General features: G+C 35.8%; 2 pseudogenes; one reads left to right on the forward strand and one right to left on the reverse strand.

Annotated features, from left to right (window-relative positions):
• Positions 1-9825: 9825 nt before the first annotated feature.
• Positions 9826-10772, forward strand: LOC107902632 (putative homeobox-leucine zipper protein ATHB-51; annotated as a pseudogene).
• A 3086-nt stretch (positions 10773-13858) lies between these two features.
• Positions 13859-19417, reverse strand: LOC107902630 (G-type lectin S-receptor-like serine/threonine-protein kinase LECRK3; annotated as a pseudogene).
• Between the last annotated feature and the right edge of the window lie 902 nt (positions 19418-20319).

Genomic DNA, 20319 nt, shown 5'->3' on the forward strand with positions numbered 1-20319 from the left:
ATTTTTAATAGAAAGACCCAAATTGCTGTTTGATCTATCATACAGGGACTAATTTGCCTATTTTTTTGAGTAAAAGAGACAAAATACAATATAACTCCTACTACAAGGACATTTTTTTTACCTACAAATTTAGATGAGTGTCAATTTTACAAATTAGGAGTTTAATTTAAATATTATAAGTAAACTTGCTATCCTTGTCATATTATTTGGTGAATCATATAGGGTTAAATCACATTTCAGGGCCTGAACTCAACTACATTTCTCATATTGGGACTTAAAATTTTTTTGATCCAAGTTAAGCTTTGAACTTGGCAATTGTTACCATATCAACGCTTGAATTTTTTTTGTCAAGTTAGTCTTTCAAAACCCTAAAGTTCAGACCTTAATGTGGGAATAATTGTCAAGTTCAGAGAGTAACTTAGACAAAATAAAATGCAAGCCCCAATATGGGAACGGTTGCCTAATCCAAGCCTTAACGTGAGAACAATTGTCAAGTTCAGGATTTTACTTGGACTGAAAAAAGTTCACCTTTTTCTACAGAACAATTGTCAAGTTCCGATATAAGAAAATTATCAAATTCAGGCCCTAAATAGTAATTTAGCACAAGTATATATATATGTTTGAAAGTTCACCTTTTAACCTTAAAATAAAGTTCCGTACCAACTCTTGCTTCCGTTTCTGTTTTACTGCTTCAAAAGCTTTTGGGGCTTTTTTTTTGGTTCTAGCTTTTTTTTCCTGACAAGTCTTTTTTTTTGTTTAAAAAGAAAAATAAAGTGATGCTAGTTGATACATCGGTACCATTAAAAAGTTATTTTTTCGTTTTTTCTCACTGTTTATATTCATATATTCACAGGTATTTTTATAAATACATATTGATGCTGCTTGACACAATGGCGATACCAATAAAAAAAATCTTTTTTTTTTTAAAAAAATACGATGATTCTTGCATGATTGGCCAAAAAGTAGAGTGATGCCGGTGTATCAGGCGACACCGGCAAACATTATAACAAACAAGCCATTTCTGCATTTTTTTTTCTTAACCCTATTTTTATAATTAATTAAATTAACTTATTACTTTCCATAATAGATAGAAACATGTTTGACTGATGAATGTGATTCAGATATGTGGAACACAGAGAGGGTTCTTAGAGCTTTGCTTTATGGGAAAATCCAAAAGTTTGTCGCTACTTATAATCAAGACATTAAAGCACAAATCTACACGTCCTTTTAACTCTGTCAAAACTAAATTTCTTGGGTGTTTTACACTGTTCTTAATGAAGATGATGAGTCACTTGTCACCTAAAAGGTAATATATATTTGGCTTTTGAATCATGTTATTTTAATTGCTGTAATAGTAATAATATCAATTAAGTTAAGGTTGATTTGACTTAAAATTAATATTATTAGTAGAGTTTTTAACTACATAAACATAGTTAATAATTTCACATGAATCCCTATGTTATATATATTTTTTTATTAAGAAGAGAAAATATAAAATAGTAACTTACCAACTACTGGTCTTGGTGTCACAACTTCATTTGCATCTGCATTCAGTAAGTTACGAATTGCATCCGGTGGGGAGTAAAAGACAAAATATTATAATGGTTGATCCCAAGCCATTGAAGCTACGCCATCAGTGAGCTTATTACCTTTTCTATAGGTATGTTGAATAATCACCTCCCATTCCTTATTAAAGTAACTGATGTTCACCAAACTTAGCACTACTAGATAGCGTATTAATTAACAACCTTCGTATTATCTATTTTTAGAATGATTCTCTATATCCATTCCTCCAAGCAATCCGAATTTAATTCCACCGCATCCTTATGCTATATTTAAATAAATAAAAACTAATTAAAAAGATATGTATCTCTATATATATTGATGCTAATTAAATTAAATTAAATTAAATTAATATTTTTAATTGAATTTATTGATCATTAGTTGATAAACGACCCCATCATATCTTTCGTTAAAATTGAGTTTATTTGACAAAAAAAATTGAAACAGGAAAAAAATTATAAAACAAATTAACCAATGTCATCTTATAAATCAAATGGTCGTATGTAGAAGATTAATATAATCATGTGTTATACTTTTATAAGAGAAAGTATCCACGTTCTAAAAATAGCTTCCCAATTTTTGCTTGTTGAAAAACTTATCTTGAGACGATTGAGACAGGAGAAACCTGTCACCTTATTTGCATGTAGGGACTCTCAGCACTATTGGTTAAGGCACAAGAAGGGGGAAGGTAAAGGGCTTTAGGGTGAGCTAGAATGGTTCGGGGCAATAGCTAGGAGAAATTCGTGCTTTACTTTAGCCCCAATACAAAGGAAAAGGTAAGGCTCTCGTTGAGTAATATAATTGGGTCCGAGTTGTAACAACTCGAAAGTTAGTGGTGTCGAAAACGATATTTTGGAATTTCGTTTTTCAATGATCGAGCCTGTAAATATTAGTTAATATTTACAAGTCAATTATAATAGTATATTGAAATTTGGTCTGACGAATTTATTAATTGGATAATTAGTTAAGGTACAAGTTTATTGACCCTAAAATCTGAGGTATTGGAAAAAAGTATTGAAACCTTGTTTTCGTAAATTGAGCTCATAAATGTTTTTGTTAAATATTTATGGAGTTATTGTATAGATAAATTAAATTTTGAATAAGTAATTTTGCTGAATTAGTGACTAATTAAGGTATAGGGACTACCTTGTAAAAGTGAAAAAATTTAAATGCGATGTATTTTTAATTATCTGAAGGACCAATTGAGCAATTGGACCTTTTAAAAGTCATCAAACGGTGTTGGGACTGAGTTGTCATCCATTTAGTACGTTAAATAAGGTTAATACTAAATAAAAATTTAGTTAATTAATTAAGATTAGTAATTATTAAACAAATTGAGTAAAAATAAAACATTCTTCTTACCATATTCTTCTCCAACCGAAACCTAAAGAAAGAAAAGGTTCCAAGCCTCTCCACTTTCGGCCGTTTAATTAATAGATAATTTCAAATCCTTTTCTCGTAACTTTATGTTTTTCAGAATTCGAGAGTTTGAGTTAACTAACCCGTGTGTTAATTTTTGAAACTGTTAAAATTTATAAATATTTCCATTTTTGAATCTTGAAGCTTTTGGTGTTATTTGGTTAGATTCTAAGCTTAGATATGAAAAAGGACTAATTTGTAAAGTGAAAAGTGTTAATTTTGAATATAGGGGCTAAAGTGTAAATATTTTAAAATTGGTATGAAACTTATGTAATTATAGATAGTAATTGGCTATAGAAGGATGAAACTGAGATTGGTTTCGAAACTGAAGCTCAAATTTGAAAGATATTACAACTTTGGCTTTAGAGACTAAATTAAATAAAATGAAAAACTTTAGGAGCATTTGAATAATAAAATTGAGATGATAAATACTTATAATAGGATGAAACAAGAGGGTTGAAATTGATAAATTGAATTGAATTATTGAATAGATCGAAAATTAGACCAAATTGAAGATAATTAAGGAAATAACAAAATTTCTTGATTAGTCCTTAGAGAGTTTTTTGTTGTTGTTTTGACTAGGTAAGTTCATACGGTATATTTGTGTTAAATTTTTATATATTTAAAATTGTAATTGTAAATACGTTTAATTGAAATTTGTATTGTTTATAATTTGGTACAAAAATGTAATATATGGACTAGATCATAAAGAAATGACAAATTGACTGATAAATTGAATAAAATGAATTGCAATATGAGGTTGAGTAGTTGAATTGAATCAAATTGATATGGCTATGTTTAATCTTCGAGATAGAGGACTAAATTGAATAGATTTAAAAATATTGTATGTTGTTGTAATTGCAAAATTGGCTTTATGTTAAGATGAATTATAATGTTATGCATACAAATTGATAATTGGTTGATGAAATGACAACATTAAATTGAGAAATTGGCTTATAAATGAAATTGAGTAATTTAATACTCTATTGTCTGTTCGGACAGAGTTGGATATAGTTGACATGCCATAGGATAGGAAGATTTTAGGGTTACCTTGACTAGGTGTCGATGAGGCACCGAGTACCAAATTACTTCAGTTATACTGATGAGGCTCTGGGTGCCAAACACATTAATGAGCGCTGGGAGCAACTATTTACTTTGGCATTGTCTGATGAGGCACTAGGTGCCAAACTGGTGTGATTGGTTGAACCCGTGTATCCGTCCAAGTTCGAGTTAGGTTAATAGGGGTATAAATTTTAAATAGAATAAATAATATACGAATTGTGTTGGTAAAATGATTTGATGATACAAACACATGTTGTGATTTATAAAAGATCAGGCGAACTTATTATATGAGCCTGGAGGTTCGATATGAAAATATGATGAATTAATGATTTGATTCGAGATTTGAATAATGAAATGAAATAGTGAATAGAATTATATTGAAATTGTGTGCATTTTTGATAATAGATAAAAAATTATATGAAATTGAATAAATGTTGGTTATAAGTGATTGAGAATGTTATATGCTAGATTTATTATAAGATGTGATATATGTTGATACTTACTTTGTTGATATGTGATTGCTATGTTTAGGCAAACTCGTAAAGCTAGTATCTTATTGAATTATGTTGTAATTTGAAGTAAGTTATTGTTTAAATACATGTGAACTTACTAAACATTTGTAATACTTACCCTGTTGTTTCTATTTCCCTGTAGATGGCTAACTTGCGGAACGTGTCAAACGGATCGTTGAAAAGCTCACGCTATCCCGATATCGGTTCGTTAGCTCTTTTGATTGTTTTATGTTTGGTTATGTGGCATGTATATAGTGTTGATATAAATGTTTATCTTAATTTGTTGGTTGGTTTTGGTCTGAACCTTTGTTGAATGGTTGATTTTGGACTTGTCCATGGGCATGTATAAATGTGTGTAAGCTTGGTAATATGTTATATTGCATGTGAATCTTATGATTGGCAAATTTGGAAAACCATTAGTATGATTATATTGGTGAAATTGATTGAATATGCAATAGAAGAAGGATCGAATGCTTACAAGTTAATGATTACTTAGGGACTTTAATGATATATAAATGTTTGGTTGATTGAGAAATTGTGTGTTAAGGTATTGGAATGGAATTTAATGGTATGGTTTGATGCATAATGCTATGAAAATATGATGATTTGAAATTGTATATGTGTGTTAGGTAAGTTTGAATTGAGCAAGTAGTTTTGATAGGTTTTGGTGCCAAAATTTTGGACATGTTGCTTTGGTAATTAGACTTGTTTGAATTGAGTAATGATAAATTGGTTTTATGCAGGTTTAGATGTGCATATATGTACTAAATAAGCTTAAGGTTTGACTTGGCATGAAATAGGTACCAAATGGACAAATTTCATAAAAGAACAGGGTCTTCATCTCAACGTGAAATACCCCTCATCACAATGTTGACAGGCAGTTTGTGATGTCCCAACGTCAAGTGGTCCGACGTCGTGACGTGACTCACTATTTTGGTAACTTCACGACATGGAACCTAAACTTTCAAAACCTTGCAATTTGGTCCTAATTCATGCTCGAGTCTACAAAAGTGCTTTCGTAAGCTCAAGTAAGGCTTAGACTTAGTTGTGTATTATAATATTTAGATGTTTATAACATGCTTGAATATTTTAATGATTCGTTTATAGTGTACTTGATCTGAAAATTTAAAAATATTACATAAAGGTCCTTATTTGATATCGGGATGTAACACCCCTTACTCGGTCCGGTTGCCGAAACGAAGTAATGAGATGCTACGAACAATTACCAATAATTTTCATACAATTTATTAATGAAAATCTCAAATAAATATTAAATAATCACATACAAACATATATAAATACATTAATCAATCTGTTTCAAGTAGATATTGAGTATACAGAAACCTAAAAACAATTCGGTAATAAAAATGGATCAAAAACAAAAAGGAAGGAAAAATTTGCATACAGGGGTCACACTAAATTGTGTACAAGAGCCGTTGATGGTCACTTAACTAACTATAATTACAACAAAGGCAAGCGCACCTATTGAACAATAGTACAACTATGGTGAGTAGGGAAGATCGTATCCACGAGGATTAAAAGTACTAGTAATTACCGTTTTTCTATTATATAGTTGATAAATTGAAGTGATTGTTTTTAATCTAAATTTACTAATCTAATTTAGCTACGAACGCAACAGAGAATGAAATGGGAAAATAATTGAAGACAACCAATGAGAAAGACAATACCCAGGAAAGAATCTACCTAGACTTCACCTGTTATTCTGAATCTGAATTAAACGATTTATTCACTTATGTCTTGATCCGTAGAAATCCCTAAATTATGTTAATATCTCTTTCGAGAGTAAGACCAACTGACTCTAGGTTGATTAATTGAAATCTTTTCTAATTAAAACCTCTATTGTCGCATTAACTCGATCTATGGATTCCCTTATGAGATTTGACTCTAATTTGGTAAATTTATGTCGTCCTATTTCTAGGATTGCATGCAACTCTACTCAATTATGCTAGATCTACTCTTAAACATGGACTTTTGCTCCACTGAAATAAGCACATTAAACTTGAATTAATATATTAGAAATATTAAAACAAGAAATAAACATACATAATTGAGAACAAGAATCAAGTATTTATCGCGTAAATCAGAAATCAAATAATAAGAATCATCATAGATTTCATCTTCCCTAGGTATTTAGGGAATTTAGTTTATAATCTTGAGTGAAAACATCTCAAAGTCAGAATAACCACAAGACATAAAGAAACTCAATAAAACTTGGAAAGAAATTAAATTGAAATCTTCGATCTTGAGGGAGATCCGCTTCCGTGTTGATTCTGATGGTGTTCTTCGAGTGCTTTCTTCGATATTCTCTCAGTGCCCCCTTAGGTCTTCTTCTAATTGGGATTTATAGACTTTAGAACGCTTAGAAACCCTAAAAATTGAGTTTTTCTGCGTATTTGGGAAGCAGGGTGCGATATCGACACGGGCTGGCACATGGGCATGTGGCCAGCCCGTGTGGATACTGGAAACAGCTCTATTTGTCCGATTTTGGCTCGTTTTTCGCTCCTTTTGCTTCCATATGCTCTCTTAAGTATAGAAACATGAATTTAAAGGATTATGAGCATCAAATTCACTCATTTACATAATTAATCATCCAAAAGCGAAATTAAGAATGGGATTAAAATATGTTACTTTTACAACTTATCAGCCGTGTCCATGTGAGATAGGCCATATGAACGTGTGAGTGGGTCACATGGCCGTGTAGATAGGTCACACGGCCGTGTGAGCAAAAATGTAACTCTCTGTGCCCGTGTGTACCAAAATCACTTAAAATTTCATGAACCATACGGTCGTGCCATGAGTCTGTGTATGACACATGACTATGTCTCAGTCCGTGTGTACCTGAAAAATGCCTTGTAAAACAAGCTATTTACCCATGAAACACTTATACCACAATTGACACCTCAATCAACACTTATACTACCATTTAAGCCACATTTTAATGTATTCTAAATAATCATCCTAAGTGCCTAACCAATATACCACAATTGACACCTCAATCAACGGCTCAAAACTAGCCAAATGACCACATCCATTCATGTCAATATACCTTCAATGGTACCTCAAATATTCAAGCCACACATGTATACATTCAACCATCCAACTATCACATGTTTAAGTATCAAAATTATCAAAACATTTCCTAAATATAACCTAAGCATATCATCCATCAAACCAAAACTAGGCATCAACCAAACACAATGCTTAGCGTGATATTTTTCTCAACTATGAAGACATTAAGCATATAACCAAAGCAACCTATCAAGTTATCAACCACATGACCATTACCATTACCATCACACTTATACATATTTTCATAATATCAAAAAGGCTAACTAAATACAAAATGATCATTATAAGCATTAAACATCTTAGGTACATGCACCAAAATGAACAATTCACCAACATTTGAGTTCGGGATTACAGTTGGATATTGAGTCGACGATCGAATCGATAAGTATCTAACCTGCACATGGGAAAAACAAACCGTACGCTGAGTATAACTCAATAGTATTTCTATAATCCAAACATCTAAAACATTATATAAGTCATAATAATGCATAAACTTAATAAAAATAATATGCAATATGTAAACTCGATAGTTTAATTCACATAGTCATTAATCCCAATATACTCATTTTACCAATATTAAGACATAAAAATCTCATAAGTCATTTGGAAATTCAACTAATATAATGACACATTTCATCTCAATTTCTCATTTCAAATGTTCATTGAACAAATGCAATATCCATAATTCAATCCACTATTTCATATTCCATTTCACATTTCTAATAATAACACCAGAGTAACATAAACTAATAATAACTCTCTATGCAATATGAACTGATCATAGCTTCGAAAAAGAACAAGAAAATTGATAATAGCTAGGGCTGAGCGCAGAAGACATGTTTGAATTCAATTGCACCTTGGGGATTTCAACCAAAACCAAGCCTACACATTCTACAAAAAAAAAAAATATATATATATATATATATATCATAACTACTCTGCAATCTGCATGAACTGATCATAGCCAGCCCAGAACCCACGCAAATTCATTCAATTCATTTGCACATTTGGGTTTTTAACCAAATACAAAGCCTACCCCATCGTACAAATTTGCAGCGACAAATACAGAATTCACACGTTAAACCAATGGTAACACACATCGCAATTCCTCGGGTTCGAACATTAAAACCGTATAACGGATATAAAAGATACATTAGTGAAGGCTGGTAATTATATGTGGTTGTTTTCTGTTTGTATTTTGCACGGTGATGGTTCGTCCTGTTGTGTGTATTGCCCTAATATATTGCTTGGTTGTATGGTCGTTGGTTTTGTTGGGGTTGCAGCCTTTGCAGTACTGGGTCTAGTATGGTGCTTTCTCCGGGTGCTATCTTTCAGTACTAATTTTTGGTTGTTGGGATCAACCTTTTTATTGTCGTAAAAGATCATGCATGTCATGTCTGAGAAATAAACAAAAACAAGGACAAAATAATGAACGGTTGAAAAAGTGAGTCATGCAAGGACGAAGATTCAGTAATAAAATGAAAGGCATAGATTATATTGTCAGCGATTAGGTTTATTAGATAGAGACCCATGATTGTTCATTTCCAATTCTCTTTTAACATCACAAAATGAGTTGTTAAGTGGTTTTTTTTTAAATGTTATATTAGCGAAGTTTAAGTGATGATTTGACGATTGATGTAATGAATGAGTATTTATCAATGAGTAAAAGAAAATATTTTAAATTCAAGTTGATTTAACGATCAATATCAGATATTGACAAATAAAACTATTTGAATTTTGGTTAACTGATACTTGATGTTCAAAGATATTTCCTGAAAAAAAATTGAACTGTAAAAAGGAAATTGAAGAAAAACTTTTGTTTGATGAGGGATTGTAAATGTACAAGATCATATGGTAATTTATCTCTTTTTCTAATTAAAAAAAGTTAAAAGTAAGCCTAAAACCTAATCAACTAAACCAATTAAACCAGCCTATTGTCATGGTTCTTCTAATTAACAGACAAGTCCACCCTCTCTCCATCTCCCTTTAAAATCACACGTTAAGGCATTGTTGCATGCTCCCCCCAACAGTCAACCCCTTCACAACAGTCAACCCCCCTTTCAGTTCTGGTCTGCTCCCCATTGCTATGCTACTTTAGGCTCACTCTTTGGGCAGCTTCGTTCAGTTCTGGTGGTTCCATTTATATATACAGATATACTCGCTTTCTTCATTCAAAGAAATGGATTGGGATGGCACCATTCGACCCTTTATTTCACGACTAGAACCTTCTCTTAACTTCCCTTCTAACTATAATTATAATCAATATCCAGGTAATATATATATTTATATATAGTCCCTTTATTTTCTTGTTCTTCCACTTTCTTTATTTCTAACTTTTTGTTTCAGAAGGTGTGGAGGACATGAACAATCAAGGATTTGAAGAAGCTGGCAATGGGTTGGTTCCAGATTTGAATATGAACGGCTTCATGAACAATGGTAAAGGTAAAAACAACAAGAAGAAGAGATTGACAAGTGATCAGTTAGATTCGTTGGAAAGGAGTTTCCAAGAAGAGAATAAGTTGGATCCCGACAGGAAAATGAAGCTTTCCAAGGAACTTGGACTTCAACCAAGACAAATCGCTGTCTGGTTCCAAAACAGGCGTGCTAGATGGAAAGCTAAACAGCTTGAACACTCATATAATACGCTTAAACATGAGTATGATATTATCTCCATTGAAAAGCAAAAGCTACAAGACGAGGTTAGCCTCTATATTCAAAACTCTATTTTTTTATTCCCTTCTCTCGCTCTCTATATATCTTTACGTGGAACTTGGTGCACTGTTTTTATAAACGAATATGCTTGTTGTCTCTATTGTTGAGGTTTCCCCATTTTGTTATACACACATACATACATATAATATATATTTATACTGTACTCTCATACCTTTTACGCAGGTGATGGAATTGAAAGGAATGCTAGGCGACAAGGAACCAAGTCTCCACGGTTTACAAGGAAATCTCCGGCGGAGAGATCATCGAAAGTAGCTCGATTCGGAGCTCGAACAAGACGAGTATAGCAGGAAACGACTATATCCGATAGTTGAATGTAACTATATTTTCAATGAGGATGAGAATAACCCAGTTTCCACTCACTACTGGGATATTCAACTCCCTTCTTATCCCTAAAACACTAGTTTAATTAAGCACTTAATCTTAGTTTGCTTAGTTTTTTTTAGGTTGGTCCTCGTTTCAGTACAATTTGGATTTTGGTTTGAAGACTTTGTTGGAGAAATTGACGTAACATTAATGTATCAAAGGCTGCATCAGTGAGTATTGGATCAAAAGATTGAAGTACATTTTGCTTGCTTACTACGGCTGAATAGTTTCTGAATACGGTACCCGAAATAGTGAACTTAAATTGGAGTTGAAATTCGTGTATTTAGTAACAATTAAATTAATTTAATCGCATGTGAAGAAATTTAGGTAAACTAATGAAATAAAATGTGTTTTCAATCTGAAATTATTCTTGTTAAGCTGTTCAATACAGTGTTAAATGTACATATTTATAGAAGCAGATAACCACCTTCCTTAACAGATTAGCTAACTCCTCAGCTCATTCTAACTACCTCTCTAACTGACTATTATTTCTAACATGCATCCACCTTCTCCACTGAAAAGACTCGAAGAAAATTTCTGAATCGAGAAAAACACGAAACTGAAAGAGGCTTAGTTAAGACATCGGCAACTTGATCGGACGCAGGTACTTCCCCGACCAAAATAGAACCATCGGCAACCCTCTCACGCACAAAGAATAAATCTAACTCCACATGTTTAAATTTGGAGTGTAGAACAGGATTGGCAGCAACTGCAACTGCACTGGAACTATCACACCAAATATTAGGCGGAGAAACAGGCACAATACACAACTCCTGTAGTAACGAAATCAACCATAAAACATCACTAGTGACAGCAGCAAGACTACGGTATTCAGCCTCAGCCGTAGATTGAGACACCACTTGCTGCTTCTTCGATGACCAAGATACAGGATTAGACCCAAAAAATATGCAATATCCCGTAGTAGATCGCCGATCATCGAAGTCCAACCCCCAGTTCGCATCCGAAAATCCAACCAGAGACAAACAATCAGATTGACGAAAGATAATGCCAAAATTGAGAGTACCAGACAAATACCGTAATATCCTCTTAAGAGCAACCATATGAACTGTGGTCGGGCAATGCATGAACTGACAAACCCTATTAACCGCATATGCAATATCAGGTCTGGTAAGAACCACATACTGTAACGCACCAGCCAGGCTCCTATATTCAGTTGGATTCGACAAAGGATCCCCGTCATTCTTAGAAATATGTGACGAGCTAATCATGGGCGTATGAACACTTTTAGCATTCGCCAACCCACTACGTTTCAACATATCCCGGATGTACTTATTCTGACATATATGAAGACTCCCAGAAAAGGATCGGGTAACCTCAATACCCAAAAAATAATGCAACTCACCCATGTCTTTCAACGAGAACTCATTATTCAACAGTTGTACAAACCAGTCAATAGACGATGACAGATCCCCAGTAATAATTATGTCATCAACATAGACAAGAACATAGAGAATAGACCCCGAGTGAAATCGAACAAACAGAGAGGCATCTGACTTCGAACCAACAAACCCAACTGTTAGAAGAAACGTTCTCAACTTCTCAAACCAAGCTCGTGGAGCCTGACGCAAACCATATAAAGCCTTCTTTAAGCGACAAACCAATGGTCTCCCATCAAACCCAAGCTGAACATATCCTGGAGGTTGCTGCATAAACACTTCACTATCTACATCACCATTTAAGAAGGCATTGTTGACATCAACTTGTCGAAGCGACCATCCTTTAGTAACCGCGATCGACAAGATAACCTTTATAGTAGCAGGTTTTACAACAGGACTAAATGTTTCTTGAAAGTCACAACCCGGGACTTGCGAGCAGCCTTTTGCAACCAAACGAGCTTTGTACCGGTCAACTGTACCATCCGAATTTTTCTTGACTTTAAACAGCCACTTGCAACCAATAACCTTGCGACCTGATGGCATAGGGACAAGTTCCCATGTACTATTACGAATCAGGGCATCATACTCAGTTTGAGCCGCAGTCTGCCACTCCGGGCTAGTGAGAGCTTCTTCAATCGTAGACGGTTCAACAACTTCAATAGCAAGAACCTTGGGTTTAAAAATTCCAACTTTTGACCGAGTGGTCATGGGATGAACATTCGTGGTAGGCACAGAAATTTCTGGCTCTGTAGAAACAGACGGAATCGTAACAACAGGTGTGGGACCCTGATTTCCAGAGTGCACTGAACCACTATGAGAACTACCTACTCCATCACGAGGAACCATAGACACATCCAAAGTCGGAGTATTATGACAGTTAGAATTTGTAGGAGTAGCCCCTACTTCATTCTGAGGATTCAGAGTCCCAGTCACAGTATGCGGACAAACAGGATCAGCAACTGAGTTCCCTTGACAAGAAGACTTTTTCTCAACAACAGGAAAACAAGGAGATACAGTACTCACCTCCCGAGTGGACCGTGACAGAGACATCGGAGATAAAAATCGGGATTCATCAAACTCCACATGACGAGATACAACAACACGACCATCAGGCAAAAGACATTGATACCCTTTGTGACAAGGACTGTAACCCAAGAATGTGCAAGGTTGAGAACGAAACTCTAACTTGTGACGCTGAAACGGGCGCAGATACAGATAGCAGCAACATCCAAAAACACGTAAATGATCATACGTAGGTTCACACCCATAAAGGACACTATACGGAGTCTTACCATCTAACACTGGCGTGGGAAGTCGATTTATTAAGTGAACTGCACTTGTAAACGCATATGCCCAAAATTCCATTGACAGTCCGGCTTGAGCTAGAAGAGTAAGGCCCATTTCCACAATGTGCCGATGTTTACGCTCGGCGACGCCATTTTGTTCAGAAGTATGCGGGCACGAAAAACGATGGACAATGCATTGAGAAGCTAAAATTGATGCCAAAGCTCAAAATTCCCCACCACCATCACTCTGAAACTGCTTTATGGTCTTGCCAAACTGAGTGTGAACAAGTTTCTGAAACTGAGTAAAACACGTGACAACCTGAGATTTTTGTCGAATTAAATACACCCAAGTAAACCGAGAACTCATCTCAATGAACGACACATAGTACCAATTGTTACTAGAGGCAACTGACGCAGGTCCCCATACATCCGATACAACCAACGAGAAAGAATCAGTATATTCAGTAGTGGAAACCGTAAACGGCAACTTATGAAACTTGCCCTTTTTACAAGCAGTACAAACATCACTAAAGGCAGTTTTATTCATACGAAATTGACATTTATTTAAAACATTCTTAACAACATTCGACGACGGATGACCAAGTCGCTTATGCCATAGCGAAAACACCTGACTTTCATCATGTTGAGTAGAATATTCTACTTGAGCAGCAGACGGATGAGACATACGAGGAATAGAACCATCAGGCAGAGAAAACTGATAGAGTCCATTATGAATACGCCCCTTCATCAAAATCTCCTGAGTCACGTTGTCCTTAATCACACAGTACGTAGAATGAAATTAAAAAAATACCCCATTATCAGTTGCAAATTGTGAGACTGACAATAAATTTTTTCGAATGGATGGAGCACACAAAACATTAGATAACCGAAGCAACCTAGACCTTGTCGGCAACACACCTTGACCAATAGACGATATCATAGCAGGCGTACCATCGCCCATTAAAATAGAAGACGTACCTGAGTAAGGAACGGCATTATGCAGGGCTGAAGAATCGCGACACACATGATTGCTGGCACCAGAGTCGGGATACCAGGATGACGTCCCAACCGTTCCAAGAACCGGCGAGTCAGACTCATCCCCACTCACTCCATATTGAGTAGAATTTATGTACGAACCCGAAATGGACGGATCAGAAGAGTCAGACGCATGAAGATCGCCCAACCGAGGAAGCCCAAAACATGGATTTGACGCTGAAAACACCCGAGCACGCGGCTTAGTGCGCCATGGAACTGCAGCATTGCCGGTCGGTGTAGATGAACCAAGCTGCACATGATTCAACATAGGATTAGTGGGCCTAATAGGAGCATTGGGTCCAAGGGGAGCATTTGGCCCAATATCAGTGGGACCAAAACTGCCATTAATTCCATCAGGTGACCCAACATCATGCGGCCCATTAGTAGGTGGTCTAAACTCACGACTACCTGGCCTGAGCCATCCATGTAGCCCAACATTCGGTCCTGCACAATTATAGCCATCAGCACACACATTTTGACCAGAAACACAATTAGTTTGACCACCCCTAAACCAATTTTGACCAACATTATTTCCTGCACGTTGTTCCAGAAAACATTATAGCCATCAGCACACACATTTTGACCAGAAACACCATTATTTTGACCAACCCCAAAACAATTTTGACCAAATTATTTCCATAATAATTTTGACCAAGGTTGGAAATCCTAGGTCTTGTATTCGGTTGTGAAGACCAGCCACCATCTCCAGAACCACGAGGGTTCGGCAATTGAACCTGCATCGACGATGAATCATCACGGTGGTACCGGTAATAGCACCTCTGAGCGACGTGACCAAAACGGGAGCAGATCTGACATTGGAGACGCGGCCGAAAGTTCCTCCCACGGCCACGCAGCCCCGAACGACCTCCTCGTGTAGAACCTTCCATGGACGCATCTTCCACCAGGTTAGCAACGTACACCACCTCTTGAGTTGTTTGAACATGCCGATTCTCACACTCGATCAAGGCTTCCACCAAACGCTGAAACGGCAAAGGAGTAGAGGACAACGAGGCCGAAGATACAACACCTTCAAATTCAGACGGAAGGCCCGCAAGTAACACTGCCGTCCGCTCCGCCACCGAGATGGTGGTTCCAGACGACTCCAAGAGAGCACACAAACTTTTTAGTTTTGCCACATAGTCGCGGATCGACAAGCTCCCTTTCTTGAGAGAGTGAAGATCATGACGCAATCTGGACTGTCCTTGATCTGTATCGGCCGCGAACATCGCCAACGCTGTGTTCCATACATCAGATGCCGATTGAATATCCATAAAGGAAGACACAATAGTCGAACTTATGGTGGAGAGGAGCCACGAAGTAATAAGATTATCTTGTTGTTGAAAAACAGATGCCGTCGGATTGAGCACAAGAGCACCATCCGATGCTTGCACAAATCTCGGCGGCGCAGAAGTAGATCCATCAAGAAATCCAAACAACTCATAGCCATTAGTAATAAACCTAACCTGTTGCTTCCATTGAAGAAAAGTTCCTTCATCAAGCTTCACTACTTCATGCCGAGGAAGCGAATTCACCACCCGATCCGCACCAAAAACAGAGCCATTCACTTCAACCGAGTCAGAAGCAGCAGAATTTGTTGTTGCCATGCTCAAGAACGCCTAGCGACTGATACCATGAAGAAATTTAGGTAAACTAATGAAATAAAATGTGTTTTCAATCTGAAATTATTCTTGTTAAGCTGTTCAATACAGTGTTAAATGTACATATTTATAGAAGCAGATAACCACCTTCCTTAACAGATTAGCTAACTCCTCAGCTCATTCTAACTACCTCTCTAACTGACTATTATTTCTAACAGTATGAAAATGCAAAAATTAAAAATTAACCAATTAAATTATTTTATAGTGTTGGGATGAATTTGTATAAAATATTTTCTTTTGTTTGATAGATTTCTTGAAAATATTTCATAAAGTTGTTTTCAGTGAAACAAACATACATTCGAGACTTATGAAAAGTAGCGAACTAATTACAAAGTGATGTTAAATAGGAAACTGGTCATTTTTGTTAAAAATTTCATCCATTTCTATTATCAAAAACTAGCATGGCTAACCAAATAATCAGACAATTACATGTGGCGTGCTATGTGTACCTAATTCTGACATATCTTTAGTAGTAAAAGGGATGAAATTTTTAACAAAAGAATCAATTTACTTTTTGGTCTAACATACAAGAACTAATTTGTTCTTTTTTTAGTAGAGAAGAAAAAATGCAATCCAAGTACAAAGACCTCCATGATATTTTTATCGGTATCTTTTACTATCTTTGAAGGGTTAAAATTGAATTATAAATTTATGAAAGTAATATTCTTATGTATTTGTAGCTGATTTAGAGCATTGCTCTCCTTTTCTACCAAAAACTCAAGCCACAAGTAAATGCTCAAAGAAAAAAATTATCAATCCACAAAATGCATTAGAAAACAAGAAATAATGACCTCTTGAGCCATTAATATGTTATCTGTAATATTTCTCCTGGCCACGATAATCAAAAAACAATATTAAAAAAACATAAACTACAGTTATGAATCTAGAAATGGTGGGTTTATCAAACTGAACTAAAAGCAAAAGGGGAAGGACATGGGGGTACTGAAACTTGAACAACTCCTTCAAGCATTTGAGTAACAATTTTCATGGAACGTCTTAAAGATAGGTCCTTTTGTATGCACCAAATGCCCACCATTACCAACCTTTTAGTCCTTCTAATATCAAGCTTTGCCTCCTCCTCATTTTCCACTAACTTATCTAATATACCAATCATACACCCAATTAACTAGTATAATTTCGTCTTCGTTCTCTCTTTCGGTTTCTAAACTCTTCCTGCAGAAGATTATATCTAGCAACATCACTCCGAAACTATACACATAGACCTTTTCGGTAATCGGCATGTTCTTGAACCATTCTGGTGATACATAACCTCTAGTTCCTCTAATGGCAGTAAGAGTTTTAGCCTGTTCGATCATAAGAATTTTTGCCAACCTGAAATCCGATATCCTTGCGGTGGAAGAGTCATCGAGGAGTATGTTTTGGGGCTTTATGTCATAATGAATTATCTGTGTGCCACATTCTTCATGCAAGTAAGCGAGCCCTCTGGCGATTCCAAACGCTATCTGGACTCATTTGTTACAGTCAGGTTTCGATATTCCAGAGAGAAAACTAGCTAAAGTCCCATTGCTCACGAACTCGTAAACCAAAAGCCGGTGCCGTCCTTCGTTGCAAAAGCTGACCAATCTCACCAAGTATCTATGATGAGTCTTTGCTATTGCGCTTGCTTCTGCTACAAACTCCTTCTCTCAGTCTTGTATCATATTGTCTAGCTTCTTGACAGCAATCAAAGTTGTTGACCCCTTTGTATACGGCCCGAAAGCACCTCTTCCAAGTTCCTCGCGAAACCCCTCTGTGGCTTTTTTGAGGTATTCGAAACCAAAACATTGTAGGTTTGTTTCTAAAATGCTCGACACCGCAGTGTGCTTCGGTCTTTTGTGGTACCAACAAAAGAATGCTATCAAAGAAGCTGCCTTGAGCAGGAAGTTGAGGAAAACTGAGTTCCCCGAGAGGATTGATTGCAGTTGCTTGATCCTTTTGAGTAATGGTCTCTGGAGAAGGAACAAGTTGTTTTGAAGTAACATTAGCTTTCGGTATTTTGATGAACACCGTACCATAGGTACTAATGTCCTCCCACTCACTCGTAAGTGGCAATTTCTTCTTCCAACAGCTTCCACTATAAGTGATGGTGATCACGCAATTGCAATCGGAAATGCAAGCATCGCGGCAATCGTCTTTGTTCGATGGGATGAGGCTTCGTAAATTGCCGAAGTTCGCCAAACTAAAAATTTCAGCGTTTTCTTTTCATATAATTCCTTTGGATTTGGAGCATTAGGATCACATGTCTGCGCATAGTCTTGCTTGCAACCACTGAATTTATCGTCTGGATCTGACAAGGAGAATCCAAGAAGGCAATGACAGATTAGTCTTCGATTCAAGTCGAATTTTGCAGTAGCTGTTGAACCCACAAATACCCCCGCCGAGATCGTTGCTGAAGTCGGTACAAATGTCATTCGGCTTGGACCAAAGATGGGTCCAGAATTTGACCCAATTGATTCCATTTGTTGGAAACTTCGGATGAGCATACCGTGTGAAAATCCCATCAACATCAAGTGTTGCCCTGTAAAAGAAATCTTTCGGCAACGGAATTGATCCTGTTGTGAGGTTTTCAATGTTCCCATTCCTCCTAATGACATTAAGGTAACCTAATTCATCTAAAACTAATCGAAAAACGGAGTTTGATTCATTAGCAGCATCATTTGTTCCACTAACATAATAAGCACTATAAGCTGTCTTTGTTGGCAAAGCAACGGGATTTAGCGCAAGATTGCCATCCGTAAGCAACCGAAGTTGAAACCTTCCTATATCGTAGCTATTTTCAGTTCTCCAGAAAGATAACTATCCACGGAGCTCCATCACTTGCATTGGCAATATGGTGTCGGCTGGTTCTCCAAAGCTTTCCCATACAGGGCTAAAATCCTTACCTACAAGGATGAAATTCCCTGTGTTGAGCATAGCGGTATAAGCAAACTTATCTACCACGGAAGTCGGTTTCCAGATTTCTCACCTTGTGGAGTCGTAAGAGTGAACTGTACATCGACACCGAGCTCGAGTTTCGATCCTTCTGGTGCTGGGTTTTGTTGCTTCGGATACCATACTATGGTTTTATCCGGTATGGTATCGAACCATATGGCAAGAAGAAAGAGATTTTGATTATTAATGCGACGAAATCTAAAAGCAAATTCTTTAGAAGGTGAATACCATGGAGGAGAATCCTCTGAGGCTAGAGTAGAAGATCCTAAGCTAATATTTGCAGTTTGAGAGGCCACAAAAACTTGAATAGCAACACAAAGCAATAGACTGAAACTACGTAAAACTCGTGGATGCATTTCAATGATATGGAATGGGATTATCATGCAGCATAAAAAACTAGAATTGTATAAGTGAAAGGATTGCATAAAAAATTAGAATCTTATCATATTTTTTCACTTCATTTTCAGCTATTTCCTCTTGAAAAATTTTAAATCTAACTAAGACTGCTAAAAATTAAGAATAAAAATTTGATTTGTCATCCTCTTATTAAAAATGGATAGGTATAAGGTGGAATCACAATTTCATACCATCCATTCTCATCATATAAATAGTTGATAATTAATGAATATTTTCTTTGACGAAGTCAATGCATGTAATGATATGAGAAATGATTATATGAAATAGAGAGATTAGGCAGCCTCCTGTATGCTTTACTAAATATTTTTTCAATGTCATTGACACATCATATTGATAATTTTTTTAATTTAAATCTTGAACCCTGAATCTTAGACCATGAAACGTTAGACTCTAAATCCCAGACCTTAAATCTTGAATTTAAACTTTGGACCTTGAATCCTAGACCTTGTACTCTAAATCTTGGATTCAAGGTTCAGGGTCCATGGTCCAATGTCTAGGGTGTAGGGTCTAAGGTTCAGAGTCTAAAGTCTAGGGTCCAAGGTCTAGATTAAAAAAAATTATCAATATGATGTGTCAATGATATGAAAAAAAGATGCTGAAATGACATTAAATAATTGGTAAGGGATACAAAATGATATAGCGTCTCTATTTCATACAATCTTTTTCTGTAATGATAAAAGCAATTAGGCAAGGTGAGTGAGCAAATGAAATGGAAATTTCCTTCTTCTTTTTTCCCTTTTTTACATAATAATTTATTTATCCATCCAACTTTACAAAAAAAATATTTTAATTTTTCATTTAATTTTTTTTGTTTTTTTAATCTTCTAAACTTTTGTTGTTTATCAAATTACCT

This window comes from Gossypium hirsutum, chromosome D01 (assembly GCF_007990345.1).
Source record: "Gossypium hirsutum isolate 1008001.06 chromosome D01, Gossypium_hirsutum_v2.1, whole genome shotgun sequence".
NCBI lineage: Eukaryota > Viridiplantae > Streptophyta > Magnoliopsida > Malvales > Malvaceae > Gossypium > Gossypium hirsutum.